The 18,161-nt window shown below is 46.3% G+C and overlaps 1 protein-coding gene across 1 annotated transcript in view; it reads right to left on the bottom strand.

Annotated features, from left to right (window-relative positions):
- Positions 1 to 16,340, bottom strand: part of JAKMIP3 (Janus kinase and microtubule interacting protein 3) — a 157,382-nt gene extending 141,042 nt beyond the window's left edge. Inside the window, 1 exon segment of the mRNA XM_074297199.1 lies at positions 16,072 to 16,340. The gene's annotated coding sequence lies outside the window, so the exon portion shown is untranslated.
- Between the last annotated feature and the right edge of the window lie 1,821 nt (positions 16,341 to 18,161).

Raw genomic sequence — 18,161 nt, 5'->3', positions numbered from 1 at the left:
TTCCCTATCTACCCACCACTAGACCGTGAGTTTCAATGAAGGCAACAGAGGTTGTTTTACCTAAAAGTCGTATTTCCCCCAGCATGCTGAGCACAGGTCTTTGCACACAGTAGGTGTTAAATAAATGTCATGGTCCCTAAATGCCAAGTCTTGCAATGGGTTCCAGAGATGCAAAAACAAAGCAAGCCAAAAACCGTCCCTCCATGCCAGGAGCTCCCAATCCATGGGAAGAGGGAGAGCTGAGACACTGCAAGTGACTCCAACACAACATAAAGAAGTGATGTTGCACAGGCAGGATTTTTCACCTCTCATCTCCCAGCTCAGCGTCTTTGAGAGTCACTCCCTGTGATGAATGGACCACTTTGTCTCAAACTGACCTAATGCTGGCGGACTCTAAAATTTCCTACAGAAAAGGAGATGGTTAAGTGTGTAGGTAGACTTCAAAGGGCTACTCTCTTTGCAAAATACAAGGAAATGAATTGTCAAACTGGAAGCTAAGCAGCCCCAGAGCCGTCCGTGGTGAGAGCCTGAGCTGAGATGTGCTCGGCCTGCCCACAGAATGGGTACACTGACAGTGGAGGGACAATCGAGGCTGGAAATCCTATATCAGACCTAAATCAAAGTTCAATCACAAAAAAGCTTCAAAAAACAAACAAAAAACAAAAACCATAGGGACTAGGTAGGAGGATGAGAAGGAGAGAGGGAAATGCGCACTGCAAGTTTTGTTTACAGGGCTCCAGCCCAGCCTGGTGCATGTGGAACTCAGGACAAAATCAGCAGAGAGGACAATATGGAAGTGAGCAAACTCTGCAGGCACTTTGGGCTTCAGTGCTCCCCCACTGTCCAAGTTGGAACAAGGAGAAGCAGCAGGCTTTGTTGAAGCAAAGCTGCCCACCCTCTTCCCCCATCCCCACTTTCTGAGGAAGTGGCCTTCAAGTAAGAGAAGTGAAAGGCTACCCAACCGCATTCCTGCTCTTCCTTATCCTCCTGCCCAGCTGGAGTCCGAAGCTCACTCCTTTTGGCTCGTTGTCTTCCAATTATTTGGGGGCAGAAGCTAAATCTCAATAGAGATGAGCTTTTTCTTAAAGTGGTCTCATTTACAAGGTTCTCAAGACAGGATGTCAATACCTGCCCAAGGGCCTAAATGCAGAGAAGCCCAAATACTCCCTGAGCTCTGCCTCTACAAGGAAAGGTTAACTAGCAATTAAAGACATTTCTAGATAAAGGACCCATTTCTGGGTGGCCACAGTCTGATCTAAAGGGACTGATACTGGCCCAGAAGAGCCCAGCCCGAGGTCTTTTTCTCCTCTGGGTTCCAAGGGAAGAAGCTTAGGACCTCCATTCCTATTTGATGAAAGCAGGTAGATAGAAAGAATTCAAATCGAGACTCAGACACCCCTTTCATGACTCTAAGCAAGTCAATTAACTTTAAAATGGAGATCATTGTTTTGTATTCCAGGAATGTTGTATGAATCACAGAATATTTGTTAAGTATTCAGCACAGTGCCTGATGTAAATATTTTTTTTAAAAATGCTTGTTTTCTTCCTTCCTTTCTTTTCCCTCTCCCTCCTTCTCTCCTTCCTTCCTTCCTTCCTTCCTTCCCTTCCCTTCCTTTCCTTCCTTCTTCCTTCCTTCCTTCCTTCCTTCCTTCCTTCCTTCCTTCCTTCCTTCCTTCCTTCCTTCCTTCCTTCCTTCCCTTCCTTCCTTCCTTCCTTCCTTCCTTCCCTTCCTTCCTTCCTTCCTTCCTTCCCTTCCTTCCTTCCTTTCCTTCCTTTCCTTCCTTCCTTCCTTCCTTTCTTCCTTCTTTCCTTCCTTCCTGCCTTCGTGCCTGCCTTCCTTCCTTTCCTTCCTTCCTTCCTTCCTTCCTTCCTTCCTTCCTTCCTTCCTTCCTTCCTTCCTTCCTTCCTTTCCTTCCTTCCTTCCCTCCTTCCTTCCTTCCTTCCTTCCTTCCTTCCTTCCTTCCTTCCTTCCTTCCTTCCTTCCTTCCTTCCTTCCTGCCTTCATGCCTTCCTTCCTTCCTTCCTTCCTTCCTTCCTTCCTTCCTTCCTTCCTTCCTTCCTTCCTGCCTTCGTGCCTGCCTTCCTGCCTTCCTTTTCTTCCTTCCTTCCTTCCTCCCTTCCTCCCTCCCTCCCTCCCTCCCTCCTTCCCTTCCTTCCTTCCTACCTTCCTTCCTTCCTTCCTTTCTTCCTTCCTTCCTTCCTTCCTTCTTTCCGTCCTTCCTTCCTTCCTTCCTTCTTTCCTTCCTTCCTTCCTTCCTTCCACAAAGAATGAAACCCAACAATTCTCATATTTTATGTCTGGAAGTCTTGGGCATTAAAATTAGACCATATCCTTAGAATTCAAACTCTACACTTTATCTCATAGTTCTTGTGGAAATATCCTGCATGGAACCCAAACCAGTTCTTGCTGACAATGAGATTCTTCTCCATATGTTCATATTCACAGATGACATTGTACGCATCTTGTAGAGTCCTGGAACGCTTCCATTTTCCCACAGAGCTTGCCTCTTTTAGCTCTAGAACTTTCCCTCTGATTATTATTTACTCTGTATATTAGTGCTATCATACACAAATAGAAATGGGGGTCACAAACCTATATGTAAGGATCCCTGTGGATTGAATATTGAATTAATTTTAAAATATAATATTATCTGCATTTTGTTGTATTTATATTTATTTCATAAAATATCTCCCAGCTAGTTTTTGTCTCTTTGGGGCCATCATCAGGAGTGTTGTGGGTCACATGTGTGGCAGGTCTGCTGTACATTTTTTGTACACAGTTGTTTGTATGTCTTCCCCCATTAAATTATGTATTCCTTAAGAACAGAGATTGTCTTTTGCCTTTCTTTGTATCTCCGGTATTAAGCACCAGTACCTAGCATATAGAAGGCACTTAATAAATGCCTGATTTGACTATCTTTAACTTCATGGTTCAATCCAAGAAAATGAAATGGTTTCCCCAGTAGAAATAACATGAATGAAGTATCAGTATCTGCTTTGGTTCTGCCCCTAAAAAACCATAGGGTCTTTCCAGCTGACTAGCAGCTGAGGACTCCTATATTTGTTTGGTTCCCCTATTAAAATGTGAGTTCCTTGAAAATCAAGGACTGCCCTGCTCCTCTCTTTGTAACATTCAGGCCTAGCACAATGCTTTTTGCACACATTAAGTGCTTAATAAATGATTTTTTTATTCATCTATTTTCCTTTAGTTTCATCACCCAATCCATCCATTAGTTCTTCCCCCACAACTACCTGTACACCTGCCCAGGTGGTCTGAGTTATTTTTTTAAATCCTCTTCATGGAGGACTCTCACTCATCACATTTTACTACAAAGCAATAATCATCAAAACTCCTTGGTACTGGCTTAAAAATAGAAATGGATTCACAGAGTAGATTAAACAGAAGACAAACTCAGTAATTCAAAGATATATAAACCCCAAAACAAATTACTAGAGTAAAAACTTCCTATTGAACAAATCATAGCTCGGAATAAATCCAGTTGAGACTGGCATTTTCTACTTTGAATTCCACATCTATAGTCTCCCCCACAAAAACCATGACTGCTGGTACCAACCATGTCTTTAAATGACTGTAGACAATATAAAGTACTTGGGATTCTACTTGCCAAGACAAAACTAGGAACTATATGAACACAACTATAAAATACTTTTAGCACAAATAAAAATCACATCTAAACAATTGCTAAAATATTCATTGTTCACTGACGGGCTAAACCATTATCATAAAAATGACAATTCCATCTAAGTTAATCTATTTATTCTGTGTCACACCAATTAAACTATCAAAAATTATTTTGTAGAAAAAGAAAAATAATAACAAGTACTCAAAGATATCAAACCAAGAATGGGCTTTGGGAGCCACTGTATCAATAGTGGTAGCAGCAGCAATGATAGCTATGGCTTCCAGAGGTCTCAGCCCACAGGTAGGGGAATAGAATGGCTGGACAGAGGGAGATGGCAGGGGTCTCTTTGCTGGCACTAAGGCAGGCTTTTGTTGACCATACTAAGATCTAGATAGCCATGCTGACTCAAAGTAGAGGTCCCTAGGAAGATCTCTGAAAAGCACTGCACAAAACTGCTGAAGCTTGAAACATTGCATCTTCCACCCTGGAAATTCAACCCTACTTTAACAGAGAAACCTGCTTAAATAAAGCCAAATAATATGCTAGGAAAATGAGCAAACAACAGAAAAAGATTCTAATAACAGAAAGTTGCTATGGCTACCAAAAAAAAAAAAAAAGATCAAAATACACCCCCAGAAGATTAAAAAGTCAAATTCCCTACATCCAAACCCTCCAAGAAAAATAAGAATTTGTCTCAGGTCAAGGAAGGGATCAAAAGGGATTTTGAAAATCAAATATGAGAGATAAAGAAAAAATACAAAAAGCTAATGAGGAAAAGAATGCCTTAAAAAGCAAAATTGGCCAAATGGGAAAGGAGGTACAAAATCTCACTGAGGAAAATAAATCCTTAAAAATTAAAATTGAGCAAATGGAAACTAATGACTTTATGTGATACCAAAAAAACAATAAAAACAAAAGAATGAAAAAATAGAAAACAATATAATATATATCATTGGGGGAAAAAAACCTGACCTGGAAAATAGATCCAGGAGAGAAAATTTAAAAATTATTGGTCCATCTTCTGAAAGCCAGGATAAAAAAAAAAAGAGCCTAAACATCATCTTTCAAAAATTATCAAGGAAAAATATCAAGGATATTCTAGAACCAAAGGGTAAAATATAAATTAAAAGAATCCAACAATCACCTCCTGAAAGAGATTCCCAGATGAAAACTTCCAGGAATATTATAGCCAGATTCCAGAAGAAAAGGTCAAGAAGAAAATACTGCAAGCATCCAGAAAGAAGCAATTCAAGTATACTGGAACCACAATCAGGCTGGGAATATGGTAGGCTGACTACACACCTCTCAGATCAGCTAAGACAACAGGAAAAGATAATGACGAATGTTGGAGGGGATATGGAAAAACTGGGACACTGATACATTGTTGGTGGAGTTGTGAACGGATTCTGGAGAGCGATTTGGAACTGTGCTCAAAGTTATCAAACTGTGCATACTCCTTGATCCAGCAGTGTTACTTTTTTTTTTCTTTTCCTGAGGCTGGGGTTAAATGACTTGCCCAGGGTCACACAGCTAGGAAGTGTTAAGTGTCTGAGATCAGATTTGAACTCGGGTCCTCCTGAATTCAAGGCTGGTGCTCTATCCACTGCGCCCCGTAGCTGCCCCTATCCAGCAATGTTACTACTGGGCTTCTATCCCAAAGAGATCTTAAAGAAGGGGAAGGGGCCTGTATGTGCAAGAATGTTTGTGGCGGCCCTCTTTGTAGTGGCCAGAAACTGGAAAATGAATGGATGCCCATCAATTAGAGAATGGCTGAATAAATTGTACTATATGAATGTTATGGGATATTATTGTTCTGTAAGAAAAGACCAGCAGGAAGAATACAGAGAGGCCTGGAGAGACTTAGATGAATTGATGCTGAGTGAAATGGGCAGAACCAGGAAATTATTGTATGTGGCAACAAGCCTATACAACGATCAATTCTGATGGACGTGGCTCTCATCAACAATGAGATGATTCAAACCAGTTCCAATTGTTCAGTGATGAAGACAGCCATCTGCACCCAGAGAGAGGACTGTGGGAAATGAGTATGGACTATGAAATAGCATTCTCACGCTTTCTGTTGATGTTTGCTTGCATTTTGTTTTCTTTCTTAGGTTTTTTTTTCCCTTCTTGAACCAATTTTTCTTATGCAGAAAGATAACCGTATAAATATGTGTGCATATATTGGATTTAACATATATTTTAACATATTTAACATGTAATGGACTACTTGCCATCTGAGGGTTAGTGGGCAAAGGAGAGGATAATTTGGAAAGAAGGCTTTGCAAGGGTCAATGTTGACAAATTAACCAAGCATATGTTTTGTAAATAAAAAGCTTTAATTAAAAAAAAAAAAAAAAGAATATGGTAGGCTGGGGAGCAATTGGAGCTACTATGAAGCCCTTTCAGTGAGGCTCATCTTGATCCTTTCTAAACATTCCTATTCTTCCCTTGATGTTCTATGGCTGTGAATTAGGAAAGACTAGGATTTCTGAAGAATTCTGACCCTGAAATTAGGGGAGGACATGTGGGTGCACAAGGACAGCCTAGTGGCTTCCCACAAGAGGAGGGGACAAGAGAGAGAATACAGCAATTGGTCACATAGCAAAGACTGACCACAGGGGAAAGACAAAAGATGGAATCCATGTTGTTTCTGAGGTAAAGGCAAAGAAGCAGATGTGGAGCAGATGGAGCCCTTGAACTCATTTACAAATATGAAATATAAATATTTCAATCAGGGGGAAGAAGCCTGGAGGACTTTCATCTCTGCTGGTACAAGCCAGTCCACAAAACCACAACAAAGCTCTGACTCTATCTGGCGATAAAAGTAAGAACTGAAGAGGGACAAAGTGTCTACACTCATCCACCTTCTGGTAAATTGGCTCACTTCTTCATTAAATGGAGTAAGTTAGACATTTGTAGAGCTACAGGCAACTCTCCTAGGCTCAAAGTTGCAAAACAAGTGCATGTCTGTATTGTTAGAGAGTTTCCTCTCTGGAAATTTCCTACTCAAAAGAAATCAAAGGTCTGAATGGAATAGGGAGAGACAGAGGTAGAAATAGAGACACCTGGAGACAGAGAGAAAGAGAGAGAAAGAAGAGAAGCTAAGAAAAGGAGAGAAACTGAAAAGAGAAGAAAGACTGAGAGACAGAAAAACAGGTAGAGAAACTGATATGAGAGACACAAAAGAGATGGACAGAGAGAGACAGGAGAGAGACGCAGAGAAGGGGCAGTGATATTGTCTGAGGTCAGAAGAAAGCATGTAATTAATTTAGGAGTGTTCCATACGTCCTTTAATAAGTCCAGAGCCTCACCAGAGTGGACACCCTCTCCTTGAATAGTACAGTTAACAATCCATAGATTCATTGATAATGCTTTCCTCCATAAAGACCTCTTAGAGAAGCCAAAGACCTTCACTGATGTTCATGGAGCCCGTGGTCAGGCCACAGGCCGTCTCATACTCATTACATAGTCAGTCACCTCCTCTTCTGGTCACTCATCTCTTTGGTAGCATCTCTTCCACTCCTCTCTGAGCCAGAAGAAAACCTTTATGGTCACCTGGTCTAGCCCACCTCAAAGGCCAAGGCAAGGGAAAGCCCCTAAGCACTCACGTCCGAGGTTTCTGGCATTTTATACTCCCACTGGGAAGTCAGCCCATGCCCGTTCTTGGTTTCCCTGCCCTGAATGTTCACTGGAGGTCCCAGGTGGGCTTGGTAGGGAGGGTCAGAGTAGGGCCTTCCAGAAACCTTCCACAAGTAGAGCAGGAGTAAAGCCTGTAAGTACTGGCTCTTTGAAGGTTCCCAGTGCTTTGAGCCTGAATCTCTTTCATATAGTAAAATTTACTTTAATCTTTTCTCTCCAAATCCAACATGAATAAAAAGTACTGTGATTGTAACCCATTAGCACTGACTACAAAGATTAATGGATCTGAATTAATCATTGAGATTATACAAAATCCAAAATTACCCAGAACAAGAGATTAACTTTCCCTCAGCCCAGACCCCACCATCTTTCCAGCTTTTCACTGAGCAATCACATTAACTGAGCATGATTATAAATGGGAAGGGGATGGAGGGGAAAAAAGCCACCTCTAAGCTCTTGAAAGTCACATTCGAAAATTCTCCTTCAGTTTCTGTTCTACCGCTGCCCTAAATCTCCCACAATGCTTTCAGGATCACAGCACTCTCACTTGGAAAGGATCTCTGATATCATTCAGCGAGGGCAAGAAGCCTCGCTGTGGGGGGAGAGAGACCTAGGATCGCTCCTTGATGTTCCACCAGAATTGCTTCCTCTAGTTTGGAGACTCAGAGCTAAAAGAAGAATAAAAAGGATATTTCCTAGAGTGGAGTATTAGCCTTTATGTTGGAAAACCCGCCTAGGAAAGTGCAAACATGAGGGGCAAAGAGAAACAGTTGAAAACCCCACCCCCTCCCCCACTGCTGCTAAAGGCAAGGCAAAGTCCTCTTCAGAGGAGGTGCTGAGAACTATGGCCTCCTCCTCTAATGTTCCATCTCTCTCTCCTTACTAGTTCCTTCTCTGCCACCTACAAACATTTCCAAGTGTCCCCGTCCTTAAAAAAGGAAAAAGAAAAAGCAACCTTGCTGGAACCTACCGTCCCCACTAGGATCTCTCCTGCCTCTTGACCAGACTCTTTGAAAGAGCTCTCTACATTGGGCCTTTATGTCTGCTACCCTTTCTTCTTAACCGTCAGCAACCCAGCTTCCCCCTCCATCATTCAGCTGCAGTGGATGGCTCCAGAGGTGTCACCGGGCTCTTACTTGCCAAGTCTAATGACTTTCTGGCGCGCTCATCCTTCTCTCCACTGCAGCATTTCTCACTGTCTTGACCTCTTGACTATTCTCCCCCTTGTGACATTCGTCCCTCTTAGTTCTCTTCCTATCTGTCCGATTCTTCTTCTATCTCTTCATCCAGGTCGTGTTCGCTTACTGTGAATGCCCCCCCACTGTAATATTTTGGGCTCTCTCCTCTTTTCTCTTTAAATCTTACTCGATGACCTCTTTCCTAGGGCCCAAGTATCATCTTTGTGCAATGCTTCCCAGATCTAGAGATCCAATATCACACACTTTCCTCTGGATATTTAGAGTTGGATATTCTATAAGGATCTCAAACTCAACATGTCCAACACAACTCATTTTCTTACCCCCTTCTGAACTTCCCTACATCTGTCAATGTTACCACGTCCTTCCAGTCAATCAGCCTCGGTATGTTCCTGGACTCCTCAGCTTCCCTCCTCCACCTCCCCCCATAGCAAATCGACTTCTGAGCCTTGTCATTTCCCCCTCCACCACAAGCCTTTGCATTTGCCCTTTTCTCTATTCCTGCCACTTCCTCCATGCCTCCCTCTGGTCCCCACTCACCTGGCTGTTGTGACAGCTTCCATTTGGGGCCCCACCTCAGGACTTTCCCCTCCCACTTCATCTCTCCAAAGAGGTTGAAGTAATTTTCCTCAAATATATGTCTCATCATGTCCCTGTCCTACTCATCAATGCTAGTGGCTTCCCATGACCGTAGGGATCAGACAGGACCTCTTCTCTTTGCCGTTTGAATCCCTTTGCCTTTTGGTTTACTTAAGCCTTACTTTCTTCCACATTCTCTATGGTTCAGTCAGGTGACCTTCCTGCTTTTCCTCACCCCAGACCCTCTCTCCTCCATGCTTGCCGGAATCTGGGTTCCTTCAGTATCTAGTCCAAATGACCCTTCTGCATGAGGCCCTCGCGCTGCCAGTGTGTTCACTGCTCCCATTCAAGTACAACTACAGTTACTTTCTGCCTGCTTTTCTATGTGTTTTGTACATGTACATAAGTATGTAGGAATTGTGCTGCATAGTGTTTCTCTCGATAGAATGTAACCTCCTTGAAGGCAGGCTTTTTTCCGGTTTTGTCTTTGTATCTCAGGCACTTAGCAGCAGTAGAGCAACTGACAATTGTTGATTGATTGAATAAATAGCACTGGATTTGGAGTGAAAAATGACTCCAGCTTTGTCTCATCACTTTGTGTGCTTTTGGGGAAAACCTTTCTTCACCTGTAAAATGAGGGAGTGGACACAGGTGCAGAAATGTTTGTGGAGCTCTTCTTGTAGGGGCAAGAAACTGCAAACTGAGCGGATGCCCATCAATTGAGAGAATGGCTGAGTAAGTTGTGGTATATGGATGTTATGGAATATTATTGTTCTGTAAGAAATGACCAGCAGGGTGAATACAGAGAGGCCTGGAGAGACTTACAGGAACTGATGCTGAGGGAAATGAGCAGGACCAGGACAACATTGTACACAGCAACAACAAGATTATGTGATGATCAATTCTGATGGCCATGGCTCTTTTCAACAATGAGGTGACTCAGGCCAGCTCCAATAAACTTGTGACATAGAGAGCCAGCTGCACTTTTAAAAGAGAGGGCTATGAGGACTGAATGTGGATCACAACCTAAGATTTTCATTTTTTTGTTGTTTGCTTGTTTTTATTTTCTTTCTCATTTTCCCCCTTTTTGATCTGATATTTCTTGTTCAGCACGGTAAATGTGGAAATCTATCTAGAATTGGACATGTTTCATGTATACTGGATTACTTGCTGTCTAGGAAAGGAAATGGGAGAGGAAAAATTTGGAACACAAGGTTTTACAAGGGTGTATGTTGAGAACTATCTTTGCATATGTCCTAAAAGTAGAAAGTTATAAAAAAAGAAAAAGAAAAAACTGAGGGGGTAGAACTAGATACCTTCTAAGATCTTTTCCAGGTCTAAATCTTTGATCTGGTGAAAATTGAGTGAGTCGGTTTGACTAGAACATAAAATAGAGAGTCATGGGAAATCAGGCATGAAAAAGATGGAGCCAGACTGTGGAGAGCTTTAAATGCTAACTTAGGGCTGGGGGCAATAAGGAGGCCTTGAAGCTCCTCAGCAGGAGAGTGCTATATCACACCTGCACTTTAGCAATAGAATGTTGATGGCTGTGGACTAGATGGACTGAAAGCTGGAGAGAAGGGACACAGAGGCAGCAGGTGGGAGGCAATGAAGACAGATTAAGCTCCTGCTGCCTAGGGGATCCTGGTCTCTATCTTACACCAACAAGCAATGAAGATGGGGTTTTGATCTCTGGAGAAAGAATGAAAAGGCAAATGGTTTTAGGAAAAGCCATTTGAGTTTTCCTAGGGAACAAAAGCCACTTTGAAACCTAACCAGCCAAGAAATGATAACTCAACGGGGGGTTTCCAAGGAGGTGGTCTTATTAATTATTTCAAATCTCTTAATGGCCCATGTGAACCACATTCTGCAAAGGGACTATAAAACCAGGGGAAGGAAGGAAGCAGACACCCGTGCCTCCGGATGGCTGAGTCCCTGATTAGAGATGGAAGCATCAGGACCAAGGACAGCTCTATGTAGCACCTCCAAAATCCAACAGGAGCCCTTCTCTAAGCATTGGGGTATGGGAGCCCCTCGAGCCAATCTTCAGGTCCCCAAAGAGCCTGTTGTGGGCAAATTAAACCTTAAGAGTTAATAGCTTGGCTTACTCACAGCTGGTCTACAGACCAAATAGCTACTAGAAGCAGCGAACCCCTTGCACAAGTACAACGAAAGAAAGACACACAGAGAGAAACAGACAAGGGAGGAGGAGAAGGAGAGGAAGAAAGAAAGGGAGAGGGAGAAAAAGAAGGAAAGGGAGGGAGAAGAGAATGAATATTACTTTATAATTCAGACACCAGTTTTGGGGGCTGCATAGGTATTAGTGTAGTCACCTTCAATGGGACTATCTGACACTGTTCCAGGACATTAATAATAATAATTAGCATTTATATAGCACTTATTGTGTATCAAACTCACAGTATACAATAAATTTGCAATTATTATCTCATTTCATCCACACAAAGACCTTGGAAGTAGGTGTTATTATCCCCTATCAATGACTTGCTGAGAGTCTTATGAGTAGTGTTTGTGGCCAGATTTGAATTCAGGTCTTCCACAGCACTACCTATCAGTTTCTTCCTTCACAGCCTTGGCCTCCAGTTGATGGGATAATACATCCTTTATTTGTTTTCTGATATTCTCAATCAAATTTCACTTGAAAATAAAAATATTAAGCTCCAGGAATCGACAACATAATGAAGCAAATCTTCAACTTTTTGACCCACTGAAATTCACTAAACTTCTTACCAACCCAATAAATTCTTGGGCGGTTTTTTGGACGAGCGTAACATCTCATAAACATATCATGTTCCATTAACTCATGAACAAATGCTCCAAATCATGAACCATGATTAGAAAAACATTGATCAAAACAATGGTTCCCCTCTGAAAACTCCGAAAACTGACTGAATGGATGATATCAATGCTGGAGGGGTGGGGGAAACCCAGGCACATTAATACATTGTTGGTGAAGCTGAAATTAGCACAATTATAGAAAGCAACTTCAAATTGTCAAATAAAACGACTTAAATGTCCATCCCCTTTGACCCAGAGATCCCACTGCTAAACATCTCTCCCAAGGAGGTCACTGACAATGAAAAAGGTCCCAGAGACACCAAAATTCTGATAGCAGCAGTATTTGTGTTAGCAAAGAACTGGAAACAAAGTAGATAACCCATGTCTGGGAAAGGATTAAACAATACTCTGAGGTACTGGAACATCCTAGACTCTTACAGACCTGATGACCACAGAGAAGCCTGGGAAAGCTTTTATGAACTGATGCAAAGTCAGGAAAACAACCCCCAAAGACTACCACAATGTACACAGGAAGCTTGAGCACCACAACATGACTGAAAATGAATGTTTCCAAATTATACTGAAGCAGCCTGGCTCCAAAGAATAGGTGGCCCTGCAGAGGTTGGACCAGAGATCTGGCACACCATCACCCATTAGACTGGTTTCATTGTGCTGACCAGTTTTTGAGATTTTTTTTCTTTTTCTCTCTTCAGAGGAATTATAGAGAGGGAAATCTAGACAGTGCAAAAGCAAAAAGCATCAAAACAAATCTCTTTTGGAAATAAAAGGGGATACTCAGGGGATGTTGAAGTCCATAGGAAAATGGAGTCATTTTCACCAAATGTTATCAGGTCAGGAAACATCTGGTCTGAAAGGAGGCTGGCCAGTCCAACTAAAATGAGGAAACCAATCCCCAGGGACATTCGGTGAACCACCCCATGTTGTCCAAAAAAAAAAAGAATCTGAACCCAGGCCCTTTCATTCTAGAACCAGTTGTTTTTTTTTTCTCACTGTACCATGTGTGGTCTCAAGCCAAATGAGTTTGGCAGAGAAAATGTGGCTAAGGATTCCCCACAACTGCAGCCAACTTTGGCTTCTAGGAATTGGGGGTTGTGGACCACAGCTGGGGATGAAGGATGGGGCAACTCAGCAACCCCCCAAGAAGTATCTCGGAACCCTCCTTATCATAAGTACAGGGCACTGGTGATCTTTTTGGAAGCCAGATGACATGACCAACAATCCCCAAATCAAGCTAAACTGGAGGCAGAGAATCTGGGGAACAATTGGCTGGGAGGAGGGGAGCAAGCTGCCCCCCCTCACCAGAGTGACAAAAAACACCTCATCCTCCCATCTGGGGAAGCCGGCCTCCTGGCATCAAGCCTATTGATAGAGATGCCCCAAAGTGCTCTTGGCTCCAGGAGCTGCTGTTCGACATCACGGAACCCACGGCCTGAAAGGGACATGGAGAAAGTATCTCAAAGGGAGCAAAAGGGACAACACCTTGGGGGGCCCTCCCCTCCTCTCTCTGGGCCTCCACTTCCTTATCTGACAAAGAGAGGATGCCATGACATTCTCCCTTCCCCCCCAGAAGCCAGCAGAGGCCACACAAGCCCAGCGCTCAGACGGTCCCTGACCAAGCAGTCCCTCCAGATTCTTGTTTTGTTTTGTTTTTTTCTTTTTCTGAGGCTGGGGTTAAGTGACTTACTTGCCCAGGGTCACACAGCTAAGAAGTGTTAAGTGTCTGAGATCACATTTGAACTCAGATCCTCCTGAATTCAGGGCTGGTGCTCTGTCCACTGCGCCCCCTAGCTGCCCCGTCCCTCCAGATTCACAAAACCAGCACATACCCCATACACACTCACACTCTTACACACACACACACACACATTCACACATACCCCCTACACTCACACAGACATATACACACTCACATAAATACAGACACATACATATATACACAAACACACACACACTCACATATACGCACACACATACACACACACCCTCACACACACTCACACATACACATACTCACATAAACATGTACACTCACACACATTCATATATATACACACTTACAAATATACACACACATACACACCCACACATACACACACATTCATACATATACACACTCACAAATATACACAAACATACACACCCACACACATACACACACATTCATACATATACACACAAATATACACAAACATACACACCCACACACATATACACATTCATACACATACACACACTCACATAAATATATACACACACATGCACTCTCATACACTCACACACACACTCATACACACACCTACATACAATCACACTTACACATATACACATACTCACACAGTCATACACACACAGAGACACAGACACACACACACACACACACACACACACACACACACACTCTCTGCTACATTTCTAGTTTGTTTTTTTCATTCTCCTCCCAGCAGGGACAGAGAACAGCCAGCTCTCTGTCCATGCCCTCTCCATGCCAACATGTCTCCCATGCATGTGCCCTGAGCTCCCTTTCACTCATCTCCCCCATTCCAGGGAACACCAGAGCCAAACATGAATCACCTCTGAGCTGGAGGGATTCACAGCCACCTCCGAAATCCTACACAAGAAACAAGGTCAGGCAAGGGACAAAGACTTCTCCTTTTCTGGGAAGTATTCCCAAGCAGGCAGAAGGGCCTGGGCAGGAGCTGGGCCCCCAAGCAGCATCCGCTCTCCCAAGGCCTCTTTGGGCCAGGACCTGACTCGGCACGGGTGCTTTAAAGAGATGTCTCTGGCAGCCAGGCGGGGCTCCCGGCTCCCACCCACCGCAACCTCCCCCTTTGAGTTCAGCCCAAGGGAATTCCCAGAACAAACTAACATTGGGAACCAGAGACTGGGGAGGAATGAGAGACCCCAAAGACTGGAAGCCCAGCCCTCCTTTGGCTATTTGGAGCAAAGGATGTGAGCATCCCTTCTTCCCCCCAAACCTGAAGAACCTCTAAGGGGAGCAGCCATTCTGAACCCTTAAGTGCCCAGATATTGTTGGTGATGAAATCTGCTCCTTGGGTCTTTCTCTTGGTCACCCCAGGAAGAGGAACTGGCTGGAACTGGGGAGGATGCTCCTGTCCAATAGGTGAGCTTGAAGGGTTGCAGAAGCTCTGGGGAGCCCCATTTTGAGGGGTCTTTATCCCTCAAGCAGCCCTAAGATGATGGGGGAGAGAAGGGGGGGGGCAATTTGGGCTGCTCAGAAGCAAGCTCTTCTTTCATAACTGCACATGCTGACAGGCCCTCTTCTGCTCCCCCAGCCCCAAGCCAGAGAAGGAGGTGAGGGCGGCCCTGGCACTACGGCAGCCCAGAAATGGGTGGGGGCAGGGAGATAGGGATGCAGAGATGGAGGGATGGAAGGATGGGGGGTGGAGAGATACAGGGATGCAGAGATGGAGGATGGAGGGATGGAGAAATGGATGGAGGGATGCAGAGATGGAGGGATGCAGAGATGGAGGATGGAGAGATGCAGAGATGGAGGGATGCAGAGATGAAGGGATGAAGAGAGGGAGGATGGAAGGATGCAGAGATGGAGGGATGGAAGGATGGGGGATGGAGAGATACAGGGATGCAGAGATGGAGGATGGAGGGATGGAGAAATGGATGGAGGGATGCAGAGATGGAGGGATGCAGAGATGGAGGATGGAGAGATGCAGAGATGGAGGGATGCAGAGATGAAGGGATGAAGAGAGGGAGGATGGAAGGATGCAGAGATGGAGGGATGGAGGGATGCAGAAATGGATGGAGGGATGCAGAGAGGGAGGGATGAAGAGAGGGAGGATGGAAGGATGCAGAGAGGGAGGGATGAAGAGAGGGAGGATGGAAGGATGCAGAGAGGGAGGGATGGAGGGGTGCAGAGATAGAAGGATGCAGGGATGGAGAAATGAATGGAGGGAGGCAAAGACGGATGAATGTGAGGATGAAGGGAGGAAAGGAGGGAGGGAAGCAGGGAAGAAGGCTGCAAGGTGTACGGAAGGCAGAGCCAGTACCGCAGGGCCCGCAGCCCCTCCCAGGCAGCCCCAGCCTCCGCCCCACAGCCTCGGAGGCTGCCTCCGGAGTCCGGCGCAGCGCGTCCCGGCCGCCCTTACCTTTCCCGTCCCCGGCCCCCCCCCCTCCGCACCTGGCCGCGCCCGCCCGCCCTCCGCGCGCCGCGAGCTCACCTGGCCGGGTCAGGGGGCCCAGGGCTGCTGGGCCGGCCGCCTTCGGGAGCGGGGCGCCGTCATGCCCCCGCGGGCGGGCAGGGACGGGGATGCCGGGGCGTCCCGGAGCGGAGCGGTCAGCGCAGGTCAGGTGAGGCCCCCTCCCATCCCTGCTCCCGCTGGCCTGGGAAGGGGGAAGGCTCGGCCCCCGCCCCGCCCCGCCTCGCCCCGGCCGGCCCCCTCCCACGCCCAGGCAGAGCTGTGGGCGGCCGCCGGCTGAGCCACGCCGCGCCCTGCCTCCGCCGCCGCCGCCGCCGCCGCACCCGGAGCGCCCGCGCCGTCCTCCCTCCCAGGGGCTGGGCTCCGAGCGAGCGGCGGAGCCCGCCCGCGCCGGGCGCGTCATCCCCAAGCCCGGCCCAGAGCGCGGCCGCCCCCCCCCCCATCCGGACCGGGGGGAGGGAGGCAGGCAGGAGCAGGCCGGGCGGGGGAGGCGGAGCTGGCGCCCAAGGGAGCGGCAGCGCTGCCCCAGCCAGGGTCCCTCCGCTCTCCCTCCTCCCCTTCCTCCCTCCTCCCCCTCCCCGCGCTCTCCTCCTCGCCTTCCAGCTCACCCTCTCCTTCCTCTCCTCCCTCCTTTCCATCTCCTTCTCCCCACCTCGCTCTCCAGCTCACCTCTCTCCCCTCCCACTTTGTTTCTCCTCCTCGTCTTCCTCCTCCTCCGTGCTCTTCCCTCCCCCTCCCTCACCTCCTTCTCCTTCCCCCTCTTCCTTCCCCTCTCCACCTTTTTTCTACCATGTCTCCCTTCTTCCCACTCTCCCTTTGCTTCTCCCTCCTCCTCCTCCCTCCTCCTCTTCCCTCCTCCTCCTCCTCCCTCTTCCTCCTCCCCCTCCTCCCTCTTCCTCCTCCCTCCTCCTCCTCCTCCCTCCTCCTCTTCCTCTTCCTCCTCCTCTTCCCTCACCTCCTCCTCCCTCACCTCCTCCTCCTCCTCCCTTTCCCTCCTCCTCGTTCAGTGGCTGTATTTCCAAACACTGCCAGAAGGAGAGACAAGTTAGAGGCCAGACTCCTCCAGAGAGAGGAACCTGGCCTTCCGCACCAGCCCTGGGGTGCTCAGAATGAAGGAGCACCAAGGGGTTGGTGGGATGGCAGGGCCCAGGACTGGATTGTCCCTGGGAGTGGCTGTAGCAAGCCCAAGTCCCGGGATCCTTCAAGACAGCGGGTTTTGTTTCCAGACAGCGCTGTGCCATGGCTTGCACCAACCTCTGCTCGGCCTATCCCAGAGGCCAAAGGAGACCCGGAAGTGAGAAATCCTTGAGGGTGGTTCTCTTTGTTTTGGAGTCCCCAGGGTCTCCTAAAAGTCTGCCCAGCCCAGGGCCAGACAGCTAGGGGCTGGAGAAATTGGTTGTTGGAGTATGGGCCCAGCATGCCCGTATGGGACTTCCCTCCTTATTCGTGGGGCACTGAAGGAGCTCCTGCCCATGGGAATTCATTTTGTTTGGTTAAAAAAAAAACCCAAAAAACCTGTCTCTTTTTGGATGGCTTCTTGGCCAGGGAGCTTGGCTGGGAGCTCGACCTGCTACACTTGGAGTTAGTACTTGTTTTTCTTCAGTCATTTTTCAGTTGTGTCCAACATCGTGTAACTCCTTTTAACATTTTTTGGGCAAGGATGCCAGAATGGTTTGCTATTTCCTTCTCCAGCATATTTTACAGAAGAGGAAACTGAGGCAAACAGGGTGAGGGGACTTGCCTAGGATCACACAGCTGAGAAGTATCTGAGGCTAGATTTGAACTCAGGAGGAAGAGTCTTAATGACTCCAAGCTGGATGCTCCATGCACTTCTCCAAGTAACTGGAGCAGAGTTTGAACTTGGAGTTAGAGAGACAAGTTCAAATCCTGATTCAGATATTCGCTGACTCTGAGACCCCGTGTCCTACGTAGATGTCACATCCCCTTCATTGGAAAGATGAAGGAAAAAAAAAAAAAACAAACAGCCGACGATGAGAAAACAGGGACATGTTTATTCCTGGGGGGGGGGGGGGAGTGCTGTGAAGGGCCCCTTCTCTTCTGAACTTCAGTTTGGAATTAGACAAGAGAAGTCCCACTCAGACTTAGCCCAA

This window comes from Sminthopsis crassicaudata, chromosome 2 (genome assembly GCF_048593235.1).
Source record: "Sminthopsis crassicaudata isolate SCR6 chromosome 2, ASM4859323v1, whole genome shotgun sequence".
Classification (NCBI taxonomy): Eukaryota; Metazoa; Chordata; class Mammalia; order Dasyuromorphia; family Dasyuridae; genus Sminthopsis; species Sminthopsis crassicaudata.
Note: the sequence above shows the minus strand (reverse complement) of the source record. Positions and strands in the feature narration are given on the sequence as shown.